Below are 16,189 nucleotides of genomic sequence, written 5' to 3' on the forward strand. Positions count from 1 at the left end.
CAATCCCCGTGTAATACTACTACTGTGTTTGGCTGTTCGTTATTTGAATATGGTTATTCTAACACCTATGAGTTGTAAAGACATCTACTCCTCTCTGCCAGTGGAAGCCTCTGAACCAGAAACCGAAAACAAAAAAGTATCTAAACACTGACTTTTAAGAACACTATTAAAAAAAACACCAGCAAACCTACAGCTTCCTTCAGCACATTAGTGACAGCAAATATTTCAAACTCAAAACTAGAGGTTTTCTATTCATATACACTCCAGCCTAATAAAAATAGTCAGAATTCAAAAATATTGCAACAGGAAAAACAAGTTTTAAAGCGTAGAAGTTAAAACAGCTCAGAGATCTTTTTACCTTTCAAATGGGGGGGGGGGGCACAATATCTCAAAACTGACCAAAAATTCTAGCTCATCTGTTACTTTATAAAAAGCTCTAAATTAGTAGGATAAGTATGACCTATCTTGCTAACCCCCACGCCTGGAAAGGCATACATTTTTGTCTTCTGGACTTTGTACATCAGTTCAACAGGAGAAAGGACTGGGACAGAAGCTGTACAGAACAGAGATGGTCTCTGCTTGGAAGGTCAGAGGCAGATGTAACTTAAAAATAAGTATCTCAATTTTCAGCGTTCTGTCAGGGAAAGAAACAGCTGTCTTCAACCCAAACAACCAACCGGTGAGACTGTTTTGCGTAGGAACATGTTTATCTTACCCTCTCTCTTACCTTATCAGACGCATCTCCTCGTCCTATTCAGAATCCAGCAAGTCATAAAATTCCATCTGTAACAAAAGGAAAAGTCCATTAATACCTCCTGATAATCTCACAACAAAAGGCTAATAAGCAGTTCAAGAAAAAAAAAAAGTTAAACTTCTGCTGCCATTCCAGTATAATCTATACCCCAGGCAAGTTGCCCTCCCATCTGTGGCAATCTGGGAAACCTGGATACAAAGGTATTAAAGATGTTGTAACATGTTCGGTAAGAAACATGCTCTTCCTCCTTCAGCAAGGATAACAGAGGTGGCCAAAGCATACAGGTTGCCCTGCCGAGTCATAAATAAGTCTGCAGCATCCTCTCGTTAAATTAAATGAGCATCAAATTACATAATGTGAATGGTTGTAAAATGAGACCAGTGGTAATGGCTAGGAATAATCACAGCGGTGTTATACATCGTGGAGACAATTTTCCATCAGTGTATCAAACCTGGGTATGCAGCACCTTTTATCTCCAGGCCAAGAAACTGTCAGCATGCAGCTTTTGTTAAATACAGTAAAGGATGCAAGAAACGGATGGAACAAAGCTCTCATGCACAAGTTTAAATGATGCCTACCCTGTACAAGTACGTTTAATTTCCTAACACCTTTACAAACCAACCTTTCATTGCAAAAAAATGTTTTTATAATATAGGTAAACATGACACAGTCTGGCATACCTTAGATCAGAGGAAAGAGTACCACGTGCCTAAACAGCAAAACTGCAACCTTGGAATTGTCAATAAAATTTACAGTCATGATAGACTCAGGCTTGAACAAACACTTTTCCATGGCACGATTAAGAAAAGGATACATGACCTGCAATCCAGCCAGTCTGTAAGTCACTAGGGCAGAAGAGAGACCTCCCATCTGGCAACTTTGAAAGGCATAACAGCCTGCCTAGAGTGAGAAATGTGGATCAAGGATCTAAAAAACCAAACAAACCAACCCCTCCACACACCCTTTTAGACTTTTCAGCGTCCTGCCCACAAGCCCTAGAAGCCTGTTAGTCCAGTGCCAGGCTGGAAAAAGCAAGAAAGTGTAAGAGTGAAATGGCACACTGTATGAGAGAACACTATTTTTAAAAAAACACCAAACAATCCTTAATTTTCCAATCCAGTTATCCGGGGGAAGATATGGCAGGAATAGAAGTGTTTGAAGCAAAGAGTTTTCGTGTTTGCTTACTCTTCCTGTAGTGATGCTACTAAGAGTATCCCTGTGCCTAAAGTACAAAACTAGATGCAAAGAAAACATTGTGGTTTAGTGGTCTGACATCCCTGATTTGCACCCTCACTTCATTTTCCTTGGACACCGGGCAGCTGTGATGCCAACAGACCCCAGTGGGAACCACAGGTGCTCAGCACCATGGAAGGATAACATCCTTCACCGCACTGCACTGCCATTTCCCTGCCAGCAGAACAGGGACAGCAGCACATGTGTTCCCTAGCCAGGAGGGCTGCCTGGGAGCCAGGGCCCAAACTGCCTGCTCTGAGATGCTTCTCTTTTTCTGCTTTCTTTAAGTGTACATTAGTGTACACTTTAAGTGCTAAAAATAAACCTTTCATCCAGTGAATATCATTTTCTTATCTTCTGATGATGATCATTTATTTTTTGGCATTACTAGAATAATATGACAACATACTTCCACCACTATGGAGGCTTTTTGGATTCTTCTGGGGTTTTTTTCTATGAAGAATAGATCTTTTATCCATGTGACAAATATTTGAACAAGAGAAAGCCACTGACCAAGAGCCCACCTGAGTATCCCTACCCTACTATTCCCCTGCCAACCCAGTAAAATTCCTCAGAGCACAACCTCTTCCTGGCTATTTTCACAGAAACTGCAGCAATCATACAAGAACAATGGGGAAGTTTGTTTTACTCAGAGTAAATGTTTTGCAGCTTCCAATGTAAATATTTTAATTAATGGGGTTTTGTTGTGGTTTTTTTTTTTAACTCTCTACTGCCTTACTTGTGTTCACATTCACATAATGCTATCAGGACAGAAGCAGCACTCAACTTCTATAATAGAGAGGAAGAGAGAAATACAACATAGAAAAATGACACGCTGACTTCAGAAAAAGCACCATCATAAACAAGTCAAAATTCACTGGGCATTTGCTGGGGGAGATCTGGGATGAAAAGAATTAAAGAAAAATGAGCCTGCTCATTTCCTGCGTCCAGCTGAGGACTTGTATTAGTGGGCCTATTTTAATAGCCAACTTGTAGAAAACCACAACCTAATCTGTTTCCAAAACAACATTACCAAAACAACGACCAGGCTACAGGGAGAAAGAGATTACTATCTTTTTGCCTCAGCCATCAATACAGTGGCTCCTAACCACCCCATCACTCCACATCCACTTCACAGAAATGCTCAAACCTCCTCTCAGTGATCCATAAACCAAGCGTTCTGGTCTGTGTCAGCAGCATGGGACTTGGATTCACTCTCTCTGGGCAGGACTGTTTTGGTACTACAGAAAGTGGCTGGACAGAGATGCCAAGCCACCCTGCACATGCTCCTCTGGTGGTTTCTGGATCCAGCAGCAGCACCCCCAGGTGCAGGCAGTGCTTCCCCTCTGAACAGTGCATCTCCCCACAGAAACCATCTCCCTTCTCTGCATCCAGATACAGGGATAGTTTGGATGCGATATCAGCAGATGAGTGGCATTCAAGATTTTTTTTTTTAATTTTCTTTTTCAAATGAAGTGGGACACAAATGGTGCTGTTCCTGCTTTCCCAAAGCCTGACTGAAATGTGAACACAGACCTGTTTGAACTGGGAAGCTCAACCCCATAGTATGTTTCTGAAGAGCTGCAGAAACTACTGCACAGACCAGTTTAGCCTGAACCAGTCCCACACGTGGCAGCGTTTCCCTTTCCCTGCTTTTATCTGAATGGGAGGTTTTGTTCCTCTTGTACCAACCTCACCACACTTGATGCCCGTTACCAACACCTTTCCAGAAGTTCAACAAGCAGCTCCACAGAAATTGCCTGCCACTGTCAGCAATACGCACGCTACCCTGGGTGAAATCCTCACCGTATCTTTCAAAAAATACTGCATTTGTAGTCTTCCACTGCCTCACGCAAGATGTTGTTTGCGTGCTCGTAAGACTTCCCAGATTCTGCCATTCTCACAACCACCATCCACACCAGCAGCTCCATCACCTCCAGGCCACCGTGGTGGTGGCACTTGGCCCATCACATCCCACTGGGCAGTGGCTAGCTCTGGAGAGCATTGGAAGAGGCCCACTGCCCTCATTCCTGCAGAGGCTACTAACTGAAGGAAGAGCGATACTTTCTGATTGCAGTTCATTGATAACAAACCTCCCACAGTCCTAAATTAGTAAAGGCTAACTATCAACCACTCCTTATTAGGATGGGGGGTAGTGGGGAGAAAGAACGCCTGGCTGGTAATTGCAAGAGCAGCAGAAGACAACAACGAGACAATTGCTGTTTCTGCACAGTCAGCCTGAGGCTGGTGCTCACACAGAAGGAAGCAGACACAAGCAAACACATCACCCCTTCATGGTGTGCACCCACCTCAGTACCTGTCTCCTGTGAAGGGTAAATGGATACCAAAGAGCAACGTCAGCTCCCCTTGTGGCAGGGCGATTCAGAAACAAGTGTTTGCAAGACCTTTCCTGTCCCTGCCAATGCCACAAAGTGAAACTAAATCTCCTGATCCTGCATTTGAGTGTTATCAACCACTGCTATGATTGTACACAAATGTACAATATCAGCTTTAGCTTCCACACCAGCAAAGACTACTTTTTTTTTTTTTAAAAAACACCACATTTGTTTCCCCATATTCCCCATCAGATTTCCTGGCTATCAACGCAACATTAAAACACAGAGTAAGAATCAAAGTAGTAAGTATCTCTGCTCAAAACAGAGCTCTTGCAAAATAAACTCATACCACTTTTCATGAAAGACCCAAGTGAGGAGGCAGACTTTGCGTTAAGCCCTCAATGTGCATGGACTCTGGAAAAGGAGATCTCTTGGCAAGTGAGCGACCCAAGGCTTATGCCAGCCCTTCCATCTTCCTCTCTGACCTCTTCTACAGAGCCGCTGCACTCAGCTTTTTCATGTGCCCATTTAATCAGCAACGTGAAACTCACACAATCTTACCGGTGTCTCTGTGGTCTTCTCATCAGGGCAATGAGTAGAAACACTCCCCCAAGGAGTGGCACATTCATAAGTCTCCCATGCCCACAGGATGGAAAAGAGAGTGAGGAGAGAACAGATGAATGTTAATCTCTCCTCATTGCCTCCAGCAGCAGTCTGTACTCTCCCACGCAGAGGAAAGTGAGGCTGTACAATTTGTGGAGGCCAAACTGGAAAAATGTAGAGAGAGAGAACTGATGGCAAATTCTCTTCTCTATCAATTCTCTTACTGTAAGGAAAGCGAAAGTCAGTCATTGAGTTGCTGATAAAGAGCCTGTGGTCTCATCTTCTAAGGGGCTGCTTTTATGCAAACTGCAGAGTTGGACTACGCAGGATTCTATCAGTTCAACATATTAGCTACGTAAAAAATTCTGCTCACACACTGCTTGCACTGTATGACTTCTTATGGGGATTACTTTTATTAACAGATTACATTTTTTTGTCTGATCATAGGAACACACAAAAAGGACCCAAGACCACTCTGTTATGGATGTTAATTCACAAATGTAGGACTCCTCTCTAGCCCACGTGACTCCAAACGCTACTTCCTAACAATGAGTAGGTACCCAATAAGCACATGAAATACCAAGCTTGGAGCAGTTGCCACCACACACACTTCTTTAACTGATTTGTGTCTCAAAGGTGTCTGTCAGCACACAGTACTGTACATGCGCCAAACGAGAGCATGGGGGAGAAGCTCTAAGCAGGAAACAGAAGCTCGTCTTAGATTAGCACAGCTCACTCAAGTGTAGTGCTATGCTCAGATTTGGTTTTGATTTGCAAACCTTGCTGTCATTGGCTAAAAGGATGTTTGAAGTTTTGTTAAAAAAAAGCCAGAAAGCTAAAACAAACACACAAATGAAGTTGCCCTGGCAGCAGTTGGTACCTTTAAAACCTATGTAAGATGCACCTTTCTCAGCCCCTGTTTTACAGCATCCTGCTTCTTGCTTTCCCATCTCCCCTTCCAGCTGAAGGCAGCCACTCTGATTGCCACCTCCCAGGTTTCCAGCACATAATCTTCAAAAAGATGCAGGAAAGAGAGCAAAAAGCGTTTTCCTGCTGCAGGCACCCGAGGCAACACTAATCACCTCTGATCTTGAGAGTCCCTTTCCACCACCCCCAAATCCCTACTATAAGAAGAGTACTTTGTTGCCTGTTGAGATGTCTTACAAATAAGCAGCAAAGTCCAACACCAACTTGGCTCCAAAGAAATTTTAAATGGCACCCTGGCGAGCCGATGGGCAGGCTTCCAGCTCTCACCATTAATTCCAAAATTAACAGACCTGGAGTCATCATATTGCCTGAAGATGGCAGATCCTACTCTCAAACGCATGCACCAGCAACTGCAGGCATGGTTTCGATTACGCTAATACCTGCCCAGTAGGAACAACTCCAAAAGAGTTCACTTGCTTGCCCTAACTCATGATAAATCACAGTAGCAGAGACATACTGCAACTACTAACTTGATCAAGGGCAAGGTGAAGGTTTTTCTCTGGGTAATCTAGAGAAGCAATCTGAGCCTTAAAGGGAAAACTTAAATGAATATTGATAAAGGGGAAAAAAACCACTATTTAATGTTAGTATTTATTAATATTTGGGCTTCAACTGTAGATAAACAGACAAGAATCTCTCTGCCTGAGCACATATTTAAGACTGTTTACACATGAAGTCCAAAAGGATGTCCTCATTTTATAAATAATGTGATCTGGTGACTACATCAGAAAAAAAGTGCAACTTGAGGCTACATACAGAGGCAAAACACTTGGCTACTGATGTCTAAACAGGGGGGGCAAAGACTAAACATCAGAGTCACTAAAACTCAGCAAATGGTTTATAGTTGAAGCTAAGCACATAACATAGTGCACATTCAACACACCAAACTGTGACTCTTCTTAAACTTCTAAAGCTGTGCTTACCAGCAAGTCATTTTAAGTATTCAATATAAGATTCTCCTAAATGTAAACACTCCATCTGTTACTTATACCTGACCACATAAGCCATCCAGCAATGCCTTACTCCTCCAACACGGTAGGCACAACGCATCAGAAAGAGCACTTGTGGAGCCACAGGACCAGGTTAACACACAAACAGCATTGGAAGAAGTTGAAACTTCTCTCTCCCAGGAACAAGGAGAAAAGGTTCCCAAAACATGTACCAGCTGAGCTCAAACCCTGCATTTTTGTTTTGCTTTGTCACATGCTCCCATATGTGCGCATATATGGTTGTAGTTACAAGTGTATGTAATTTGCTTAAGATCAATCACTTTGCATGCTAGGACAGCAGGGGAAACAGAAACCTTGCACACAAGAAATTCATTATCCTATAAAGAAATACTATTTCCAGCTAACATTTGCTCTAAGTTTAGTCAAATGCACAAACTTTGTTTGTTTCCAGTTTTGTTTCTCAACTGAGAAGCTGTGAACAGTAACATAAGAATACCACAAACAACCTCAAAAAATGGTCAAAGAGGTATTTGCTACCCAAAATTTTGGTTAGACTTCCTAAATTGAGAAAATGATGGTGTTTTTGTGATGTTCCCTATTGTCTGCTGCAAGCCATAATGCCAGGTCATACTCTGAATACATTGCACAAGGGCACGCTTTGAGTTTAAAAGCGAGAGACAGTTGAGAGGTCTGTATGCAGAAGGAAGGAATAGAGGCTTTGTTTTCAAAAAAAAACACAAGCAGCATACAAGTAATTTTGGTGTAGCTAAATTTTGTATAGCTACTGATACTGTATACACAATATCTGATATACAGTATCAGTAGAAATTATCTGATACATAGTATCAGTAAGGAATATCTCACAATAGAGTAGAAGTCTGTGCTTTTAAGAAGACCTACATTTCTGACCCAGAGGAGCAATGAGGACTGCAAGCATTTAACTTAAAATCAGTGACCACATGTGGTAAGAAAGGCTTGCCAGGATGTGATACTTAATTATGACTTCATCCTGCACAGCTCCCTTGAAAAAGGCTCAGCTGAGACATCTTGCCCAAAGCAGCTCCTACAGAGCACAGCCCAACCAAAGAGGAGACCAGTGTGCCAAAAATAACAATTAAAAAAAGTTTTCCCCTCAAATAATGAGGTATCCCTTATAATTCAGCCCTACAAAACCGGATTTGTCAAGTTCTAAATTGGGTTGCAGCAATATTTCATTACAGCATAAATCTTTCTTATACCCTAGTAAAGATGCCTAATAATTTAATATGCTGTAATTCATTTTTTTTTAATCTGGAACTCGTCAAAAGTCGCCTGAAATAGGCATCTCTTTTACAGTCCATTTTCCATATAGGTATAGATTCCAAAATGTAACTGGTTCACATTCTTTGCATGGAAAAACGTTTGCGCAGTGCATTTACATGTAGACTAAGAAAGGTTGTAATTATCTCTCTTGGGTTTCTTAGGTAGGTCAGTGAACATCCTACAAAGGCTTCTGTATTACCTACCCCATGATATTCATTGAGCATCATTTTTTTTCTGAAAGCAGCAGAACTTCTTGAAAAGAATTACACCAACAAGTAAAAATTTCAGAAGAAAAAAGTGGGATTCCAGAGCCAGAACTTTCGGAATTTTTTTTTTTGAACTTTTTATTAAAAGTTTCACAGCCCTTTCTTTGCTGAAATGGATTACTACAGAAAATGCTGAATTACAACTGTCTCACGTACTACTATTTCAGTGGATAACTTGCACAGACTTCACATTAAAAAAATAAAAGAAAGGGGAAGATATTTAAATGGGTGGGGGAGGAGGGAGATACTGCCAGTAGTTGTTGTTATTAAAATCTTTAGTTCTCATTCCCTCCCAAATAATCAGGTCTGTAATAAAACAAACACCATTTCAAAGCAGTTACCGTGTCTGTATAAGCTACCACCGTAAAAAGTTAAGAATACAACCACATCAAGCACTACGGAATATATACATTTTTCTTCATGAAACAGATATGATGAAAATGGCTACATAAATTCAAGATTGCTCAAAGCTTGAAAAAAAAACAGTGATGTCATTATTTTCCTGCTGCTTCTGAGAAGTAAGCACAGTTTACATCCTCACTTCCTGCTGTCCCGGTTTACTTTTCTTAACCCAAGAAACACAGGACTGGCACTGCAGCACTTCAGTGCTGGAATCATCCGAGGAAGTCGGGATAAGTCCATTTTAGTCAGCAATTCTCTTTTAACAGCAGTTCAACAAAACCTGCACTGCCAGGAGTTGAAATAAAAGGTGAACTGCCCTCTTATTTGCTATGTCTCTGTGAGCATGCATGCTATTTTTTTCTTTACCCTGTTCAGCCAAGGGTCACACCAGCAGTATATAGAGAAGCTAATTCATGGTCCCTATCCTACAAAACCCTGCTAGGAGAAGGCCCCTGAAAGCATCTAAATCGAGTATTGCAGCCATGAAGACCTGTTTGACTAGTCTGCTTATCACATGATTGCACTCCCTGGAGTAGAGTCTTGATACAGGCTTAAGTCAAGATAGCGAGTGTCACAACCATTTCACAGCTTGCTGTCAGATCTTTGAGACAATTTTGAAGACAAAGGAAGAGAAAAATGTAGTGGGCTTTTTTTGTTTCGGGGTTTGGTTTGGGTTTTTTTTTTTTTAAACTTCAAGTACTTTACACTGGGGCAAGGCTTTAGCAAAAATGTTATTTTAAGTAACTGACTGACTCACTTTTCCCCAAGATTAAATTATATCAACCAATTCCTAAAGAGCCAGGCAATCTAAAAGCAACTCCCTGCAAAAAAGCTGGGTTCATACCACCCAAGGAACTTCCTAACTCTGTTTTTAGACAGCATGTAGCCAACCCTGATGATCTCTTGGTTCCCACACTAAAACAGCGGGAACTCTACTTTCCCCTTTACTTCATTTACCAAACCGCTATATTTTCTGTGCTCCAGACTCCCCTCAGGGGTGCTCAGGCTGGGGTGGCTGCAGGAAAGGGGAGGGTGTCCACAGGGCTTGGGTGGGCTTCTGAGAGGCTGCAGGGGGTGTCTGTATTTTGGGGTTTTGGAGTCAAATGCTCAGATTAAGACTGGTAACAGGAAACTCCTTAGTTAACCATTTCTCCCAGCATTCCTAGGAAACAAACTGTCTGAAAATTTTTTTTTAATTAAAAAAACAAAACACCAACAAAAAACAAGAACCCAGTTGTCTAAGATTAATGCCCAGCCAGTTTCCCCACAGTTTTTAAGAACTGGGTTGGCTTTTCCAGCCTAAGAGGAAGCGAGGCCAGACTCCGAGAGCCATTGGGCTGATACCGATTTGCAGAAACTCCATGGAGCTCAGTAAAATTATTCTGCATTTATTTATAGCTCCACCAATAAACGCTAAATCTGGTAAAAGTAGTTTTCAGATATTGAAACTGTAGTAGCTTTAAAATTACTTCTACCTGATTTCTGACTTGTGAATTGCTCAGATAAAGGAGGGACCTGTCTTAGTTCCTGTCTTTCTAAATTCACTTCCCCAGGCATGTCAGTTAATTCAGTGCATCTGCCACTTAAAGTTTACTTTTGTTGTTCTACCCCGTACTTTGTATTTTACAACATCTGCAGTTTTATAGATACATGAAATGCACATTAGCACTTGTTTGTTTTTAAACAACTGGCACACAATATAAGTAATGTAACTATCTGACCTGATCACTAATACTTCAAGGAAGGATTTTTATTCAGTTAGCATTCTTCTTTAAAACACACACACATCCCAAAGAAAAACTAAACACCACAAGAAAACACAAGACCTTCTCCCTGCAGTAGTATTTACTTGCTGAGAAAAATTAGTATTTCCCTTAACAGGAACATTTTTATAGCTGGGAAAACAATGCATAAAGAACTGGCTAAATTCACATGCTTGTACATTTATTAGTTAAAATATTTCTTCAAGGAAGTTTAACCAACAGAGTTATGTCCAACACGCATAGTCACAATAAGTAGGGCTGTCCACAAAACACTACCAACAAAAATATTTGTATAAACAGCAGAGGAAAGACATGGTAATGTTTATTACACAGGTGGATCAACTTGCCAATCAGAATCAGAGCTTTCACAGCACTACAATTAACAGTACAAATTTTTAATGATTACAGCCTTGGTTAGTCTTCATACCTGGCAGAGTTTGCATCTACTACTTCCAATGCACTTAGTTGTGATTTTGAAATCAAGGTACACCAATTAAATTATTAAAATCCTCAACATTCACCACTGCCCTCCCTTTCTTCAAATCACAACCCCACCCCACCCCCAAAAAACCCGAACACAAAAAAACCCAACCCATCTCCAACACCTCTTCCCAGAAATATGCTTTCTAGGTTTTCATATACAGAAGAGGCTGAAACTTGCCCCAGCTGATCTGCGCAACTTTGATGACTGCATTTTCAAAATAAAAGCCAGGAAATTAGTCACAGTAGAGCAGCATCTCTAGGGGACAGTTTGGGTGGCCACCAGCAAGATGTGCGTGGAAGGACATGCGAGAGAGAGAGAGATCAGTATCTACCACTTCCTCCCTTCCACCCAAAAAAAATAGAATAGGCAAGAGTCCTTCCTCACTTACTGTGCACTCAACCCCAGGTACAGGAGAGGGCCAATGCTGGCGTTCATGCACAACACAGAGAAGGGGCAAGACCAACAGATTTGGTGGGGAAAATCCTCAAAGCCACATGGGTTCACCAGTTTGGTTAAATGGTGATTTTTTGAAGTGTCTCAGAGAGCAGTTTTTACAAAAGTAAGACCACAAACCTGCAAGGAATGGGACCTCCACAAGGACAGTTGTTTCCAGTCACCAGCAGCTACATGGTACCTGTTTAGCTCAGGAAGGTCATCAGAACATCCACATCCATTAAAAAATAAAAATAATAATAATAAAAAAAAACCCCAAAAACCCACAAAAAACCACAAAACAGCCTAAACCACACTAACTCTCCCCTAAGGCAGACCCACAAAAAAGGCTCCCCCCACCCCAAAAAGAAAGGGGGACATCACCATGCCCCAAATCACCATAATAGGAAAAATTCACTAAGTGGAAAAGGCTACTTCTCTAGGAGCTGGCCCATGCCCCACCCCCAGCAAAAAGAGTATGCAGTGAAATTTAAGTGTCTGACCGGAGTCACCCTGCAGGCAGCCAGCAAAAGGCAGCGCTCTTCCCAAAGAAATTTTAGAGGCTAAACCAATCGGCAGCTACCCCTTGCACAAACCTGAGCAGCTTCATTTTGGGTATGATCCAGAGCTAAACCAGAGCTGTTCAGCTCTAATCCAACAGATTTCGCCTGTTGCACAAGTACAAGCCCCCTGTTCACCGTGGCAGCTCAGCACACCTTGCAAGTCTGCTCTCCTCAAGGACACCACCAAAAACAGTCAATGCCCAACAAAGATTTTTTTTTTTTTTTTTTAGCACTACCTGCAGGTCAACGTTGCAGGCAAGGAGAAAAGCGTCGAGTTTTCCTCCAGAGACCATTTTGCTTGTCCTAGCACCCTGCCAGACCCACCCAGCTTTCCAACATGACTATACCTTTGCAGATGGTGGGTTTTGGGCCCTGGAGGCTGCCGAGTCTCTCTGTGGCCAACAGGCCCCACATCCTCCACCACGTGTCCCGCCAGCGAGAGCAGAAATGCTACCAACACCGGCATGGAAGGAAAAGGAGGACTGATAGCAACCCAGGATCCAGCCCTGCCTGCTGAAAGATGAGGAGCTGAGCAAAGAAGTGGCTCTCACTCAGAGAGGACCCACTCCTAGCACGCCCTCAGAGCAGCGGCACACCACAGGATGCCGTACACAGGGCCCAGCAGCCCTACCCTAGTGGAAATGTGTAATCAAAGCCCACCTTTCCCCACATTTCCACATCATTCACACCGGATGACAAAAGAACAAAAAGACTCCCTGGGAAAATGAGGGAAAACTGTGCAGAAAGGCCTCCTGCTAGACTGAGAACATGCCCACCACCAAGAGGAGGGGGAGAAATGGAAACCAGTGGACTGAATCACAGGGCCTTAGAAGCTTAGCAGACGGCTGTTCTGCCAACAGAGACATAGTCAGGGAGTAACTTCCACAACAGCTCCAAGAGCTACAGATGGCAAGAGGAGAAGACCCTCATCCCTCTGCAAGGGCATCACCCCTTCCTAAATGATCTTAGGCAGCCTCCACACCGCTGCAGCACCCTGACCTCACAAATGCCTTCCAAAGGCCTCAGCCTAACACTTTGGCCTGCGTTACCTTGTCTCATTTGCCTCTTCCCACACCTCCCACCGGCCTCCCCTCCCTACCTTGTGGTGCTTTGCATGGGTCTGGGCACAGCAGCATTGCCCAACACCAAGAGGTGACAGAGCCAGCGTACTCCTTTCCCAACCAGAGCAAGCCCAGGAAGAGGAAGAAGAAGAAGATGATGATGGAGGGGCCCCAGGCAGAAGAGCTGAGCTGGGAAGCCAACCTCAGCTGGCAGCAATCACAATTTGACCAAACCCAATTAACCCACCTGCAACCCCAGTTTCTGGCGGGCTCATGACTCCAGACTGTAAGGGCTTCCCAGAAAACTCCATTTTCCTGAATGATGCTCTTCTCCTTTATCCTCATTAACATCACTTGCTTATTTTTTCAAAGCAGGGAAGCTATCATTTCTGCTCAGAGCTGTATAACACAACTAAAGTCTTTGCTTTTTACACTGAGAAGCACCTTACGGAATAGATTTTAGTTGTCTTTGCTTAGAAAAATACACATTGTTTTCAAGCTTTAAGGGTCTCCCTTTAAGCATCTCCACTTTCCAAGCACTAGTATGAATTTCCACAGATTTTTAACCACACAGTAATTACACAGGCTAGATCCCTTTCTCTGAAACTTCAGATGTTAATTAACAGTGAAACAGCCACGTTAATAGTTTGCTTTTTTTAAGCTTGCTGGGATCATTACTTTAATCCAAATTCATACTGCCAAGAAAGAGGAAAATGTATGCAAGCAACAACAGCAATAAGTAAGCTAGAACTAGGCTGTGGATTAGCAAGAAAAGGAAAAATTGATGGATGAATTATATGGGAATGATGGATTGGGTTATTGAGTTGTATGCATGGATATGACTGTGTGACAGGGCGCATATTTATACCACACACACAAATGTTTGGCAAGTTGGAGTTCCTCTTTTGCCTTCTGTCATGTTCATTTATGTAGACTGCTCCCACAGCTCCTACCAAGGGCCATGCTCTCCAACAGTCTGCACTATCTCCTGGAGATGGAAAAGCCTGCTTTTGTCCCAAATAAGAGTTCACCATTGTTTTTTTTTCTGGGCATTTTTGGAAGTAAATAAAGGGCATTTCCATTAGAAACAATGCTCATCATCCCAGGATAAAAGATGATACAACATGAAACCATACAATGCCATTTGTATTCAAAACTCAGCAGCTTCAAGATCAATCTTCTTCAGCTAGTAAAACAAGTTAAAAAGATGGTGGGGGGAGGTGAAGTTTACACTTCAGATACACTGCTTCTGATATTTGAGAGATTTAATACAGATACTATCCCATAAACTCTTCAGCATCACATTTATGAGCAGAGGGACACATTTATTTCTGTGGATAGAAAACACGGAGTAGATGACCATCACATCACTGGTGAAAACTGCTATGTCATAAAATAACCCACAGCCACTGAACTTATAAGTTCCTCTAATGAAGTAGCATGTGCCAAGCCAGGCAATCCTGATGAATTACATTAGAAGCCTATAGACTTCCCCAAAATAATGAATTTGCTCAGAGCTGCATCTGCACAAAGACACACATACACTCACACTTCTGAAGGAAAATAAATTCTGACTTCTTACATCCACGTATTTTCACTTGCGCATAAACCTGTAAGATTATTAACTATAATAAAGCTCAAAAATGGATGCTAAAATGGTGTGTGAGGGCAGCATCAGACACTCCAAAAACATACATAAGCTGAAATCCAGTGCACTATATAAAGGCAAGTTTCAACTAGAAAGCTTTACTGTGATTTGTGGTACTTTAAAAGCACTCTTGTAACAATTTTAATAGTTTAAAATATCGGAGCTTAGTCCCAAAGAGATGTAGCTAGCACTAAACTGCCATTTTAATGGAATTTTTGCACCCTCTCTCCATGCTCTACTTTATAAATAAGCCTCTAGACTTCTTATTGATTTTTTTAACATGATAGATTGAGCCTCTCTGGCAGAGAGAGCCAAAGAACAGCACATGAAAAATTACAGGTTCACAGTTTGTGAAAGGGACAACAATAACAAAACCCCCAAGGGAAAACAATTGTAATATAATGCATATATGCCCGTGTTCATTGCTTTTCAGATCTGCACTCAGTGTGTGTGTGTGTATACGTACCTCAAGACCTCTTTATTAAATCTACTGTCAGAAACAATTAAAAGAATATCATACACAGTTACATCACGTGCTATACATCTTTTTCAGTTACAAAGCATAAACTTAACTTCAGTGTCTGACTTGAGTAGCACTTGCTCTGAAGTGGTATAGGACATGCCATCAAAACTATCTCAAAGAAGTTTTGTAGTAGTTCAAGGTCTAGGTTCTGGAGATGCAGAAGTAAAAACATTCAAGAAAGTTTTTTATGGTGTATATATAGCAAGAGCTAGCATAAGTTAATACAGTTAGTCGGTCCTGTGCCAGACAGCTCATGAGGATACTGTCCTGCTGACCCAAATTCTGTAACCAGCTCTGTCCGTGTGACCATCACCAAGTGCATTTGTGATCAAGCTGTGAGATCACTACTCCTCCTGCAACCCACCTCAGAAACATACTACAGAAACATACAGTGGCAGAATAAAAACTTACTACCCATGTGCATGGATGCAAGTGAAATGGATTCATAACCCACCCACATGAAAAAGACAGTTAGTTTTCTGACAGAGAGAGGGACCTACTTTGTCATGTGATCCAGTTTTCAGTTAGGAACATTTTGCAAGGGATATGCAGAACAGCTGATACCACACGTTACTTTCTAACACATAGAAGAACATGAAGGAGAACAAAAAAAAAAAAAAAAGGAAACACAACACAATGCTGGCAGCAAAACCTAAACTTAGTAAGTACAATCATAGATATTTAGCAGTCTCTTGTCTTTATCCAATTTGGTTTGTCTCTCCTTACTGCAATGTACTTTTTTAGATCTGGATCTGTTCACTATATATGTGACTAGATTAAAAAGATTCCTTGAACACATGACTGTACAATATAATTTGAATTCTTTGCAGGATCTTGCAAACTCCCATGTGCTTAATTTTAGAAACAAGGACAACAAAAAAA

At 41.8% G+C, this 16,189-nt stretch overlaps 1 protein-coding gene across 6 annotated transcripts in view; it reads right to left on the reverse strand.

Annotated features, from left to right (window-relative positions):
* Nucleotides 1-16,189, reverse strand: part of TRERF1 (transcriptional regulating factor 1) — a 105,163-nt gene that overhangs the window by 74,290 nt on the left and 14,684 nt on the right. For all 6 annotated transcript variants that reach the window (XM_069800227.1, XM_069800225.1, XM_069800230.1 and 3 more), the window contains one exon: nt 728-783. The gene's annotated coding sequence lies outside the window, so the exon portion shown is untranslated. The remainder of the gene's footprint in view (nt 1-727; nt 784-16,189) is intronic.

The sequence above is a fragment of the Haliaeetus albicilla genome, chromosome 13 (genome assembly GCF_947461875.1).
Source record: "Haliaeetus albicilla chromosome 13, bHalAlb1.1, whole genome shotgun sequence".
NCBI lineage: Eukaryota > Metazoa > Chordata > Aves > Accipitriformes > Accipitridae > Haliaeetus > Haliaeetus albicilla.